The 2,966-nt window shown below is 27.4% G+C and overlaps 1 non-coding gene across 1 annotated transcript; it reads right to left on the bottom strand.

The window, feature by feature from the left end:
- Window positions 1–2,348: 2,348 nt before the first annotated feature.
- Window positions 2,349–2,430, bottom strand: TRNAS-GCU (transfer RNA serine (anticodon GCU)). The gene has a single exon. It is a non-coding gene; the product is annotated as a tRNA-Ser (tRNA).
- Between the last annotated feature and the right edge of the window lie 536 nt (window positions 2,431–2,966).

Below are 2,966 nucleotides of genomic sequence, written 5' to 3'. Positions count from 1 at the left end.
TCATCGCTTTTAAAATTTTATATTTCATTTAATCTAAAGGAATTTTAAAAAACGAGGCAATGTCTTTTGTATTTAGGAATTCGGGAAATAGTGCCCTAACATGCTAGATTGCAATTTCCCGTTTGTCTAAATGTCTAAAGTATCGTTTTAAATAGATTTTGTAAATCACGAGATGATTTTAGCTACGAAAGTTTAAGAATATCGTGTTCAATTATGCTGAATGTGATATTTGTACTCTTTTGGGAACGAAAGAATCTCGATTTTCAAATCAAATTATTACGATTTTAAAAAGAGATCTTATTTCTAAATTCTTTCAAACTTTTGACATTAAGACAAAACTATTCAATTTGGTACCAATTTTGGGCGTTGCGAGGGTGCTAACCCTTTCTCGTACGTAACCGACTCCCGATCCCGTTTTCTCACAATTTCGTAGACCAAAATATTTTATAAGGTGATCTAATTACACTTAAAAAGGTTGGTGGCGACTTCCATTTTCAAAATACCTCTCTTTTAAAAAAGAGGTTTTGACAAGAATTTTTAAGCCCATGGTATAAAGTGAAAATTTGGTGATATGAGATCAAAGTGATTAACTGGTATTGGTCAAAATAGAAAGCGAAGAAATGGAAAAGAGAAATATGTTGCATGAAAGTCTAATTTGAATATTGAACATTAAGTATAATATGTGAATGTTAAATATGCAAGTGATCAAAGAGAATTGGTCAAATGATGGTTATAAAGCCTTGATGAAAGACAATATTATAAATATATCAAATTTTTTAATTTTTTTAAATTGAATTTATTTGTTAGGATAAAACTATAGGAGTATTTTAAAAATTTGTGAGTAATTGGATTTTAGTAACTCAATATCCTTTCTAAAATTTCACTTAAATAAATTACTTTTCAAAAATTTTCGTGATTTTTTATTTATTTAAACTTAAACCTCCAAAATTTGTTTTTATTTATTTCTAATATATATTTTTAAAACTTTAAATTATTAAAAATATTTATATTTTTTTTACAAATATAACGATATTCTTATTAAATATTTTATATTATTTATTTTTAATAAAATTATCCATCTTTTATAATTATTTTTAAATTTATAAAATTCCAATAAGCTATTTTTTTTCTCAAACAATTACAATCGCTAATATTTCAAAGATAATTTCCAAAATTTTAATTTTTTTATGCTTATATTTTGCTAATAACTTTTTTACCCAGTTCTACATCTCGGCGCATAGCTTGGAGAGAACCAGAGCAATGGTTTGGTTCACTTTTTATTAGTTTGGACGTGAACTGGGCCATCCAACAGATGAATACGAAGTCAATTTGTATCCATTACTTGTGAATGAACCAATGAATAATAATTTTGATAATATGATAGAAGTTTTAAAAAATTCAAAGAAAACCATAGGTAAGAAATACAATTCATATAATCTTTTTCTCCCACTCCTTTACTCTTCCCCTTTTTGTGCCATATCTGCTTTAGCCTTCAGCCATCGTTGCTGTTTGTTTTTGCCGAGTCTGCTTCTTCCACACCGTCCCTACTACCACGGGCCATCGAGATGATACCTTGTTCTCTTCTTTTTTATCTCAATATTTAGGTTTTGGATTTTTGGTTATGTGTTATGAATTATTATTTGTTAATAATATTAATATTATATGTTTCTTTTCTTAGTAAACGAGTTTGATTAATGATTAGATAGGTCGAAACTAGAGTTTAAGTTATGGTGATGATTGAATCGGATATTAAAGAAGAGAAAAAAGAGTGTCTCAGTAAGAGAGACCTTTCTTTAATCAGGACTAAGGATAGTTTATATACACTTAGTTATAATCCTGAGGTGCTATGTGTCACCTTCCATAGGCAAGTAGAGTGCAAGTGGTCAAGTGATTTGTTGTAATGGATCTAGATAATGTGACAATGTAACTTTTTTTAATCACTTCGAATGGGATGTGATTGTTGAAACTAAAAGTAACAGTTAATAAATATAATCCATATGTGCTCTAGTTATTTAGCCAAAGAGTGTATGTCTAAAAAGTAAGGATCTCATTAGAGTAGATGAGAGATTTCACTTAAAAAAAGTGTCTTCTAAGGATGGAAATATACTGATATTAAATAGAGAAGTTATTCAATTTTATAAATAAAATTGATAAAAATAAATCATATTTCATAAAATGTAATAAAAGAATATATGACATATGACATTGTTTTACCTCTATGTATAGTTAAAAGAAAAGAGATCCTGTTTAATTATGTTCTCAAACAAATAAGCTTGTTTCCAGTTTGCAGTCAGAGGGGAAGGCCACTTTGGTAATATTGGATAATACAAATGACAAAAAAATTGCTTCGACGCCTGAGAGATTCGAACTCTCGCGGGGAAACCCCATGTACTTAGCAGGCACACGCCTTAACCACTCGGCCAAAGCGTCTTTTGATGTGGCTGTGAACGCTATTAATATAAAACTTATAATAAAATTTTAGTACAATTATTGCAATTTGTTTATTTTATTGTTTTATTTTTGAAAAATAATAACCCGAAAGTGAACCTCATTTTATTTATTTTATTTTATTTTATTTGAAAGAAATAATCCTGGTACTTTTATTTTATTACCAGACGAACGATTAAAGTGTAATTTTTATTTTTTTATTTTTTTATATTTTTTTAGTTTTACAACATGGGCAGTAGGTATCTAAAATATTTTGATAGGCGAATGGATTGTATATGAAATTCAGATATAATGTCATTTATATCTCATTCCAATAATTTAATGATATATTAAATTTTTTCTCTTGAATTTCAATATTTTATTTCTGAAAAAATTAAATCTAACTCAAAATATTAAAATTCTAAAAAAAATAAGATGACGTGCATTAAAATATTGAAAAGGATACAGTAAATGATGCTGATTTGAGTGTCTATGTAGACAATTCCATTTAACAACATATAAGACATGCAAATTATATT

The sequence above is a fragment of the Gossypium hirsutum genome, chromosome A07, assembly GCF_007990345.1.
Source record: "Gossypium hirsutum isolate 1008001.06 chromosome A07, Gossypium_hirsutum_v2.1, whole genome shotgun sequence".
NCBI classification, from domain to species: domain Eukaryota; kingdom Viridiplantae; phylum Streptophyta; class Magnoliopsida; order Malvales; family Malvaceae; genus Gossypium; species Gossypium hirsutum.
This window is presented reverse-complemented; position numbering and strand designations above follow the sequence as displayed.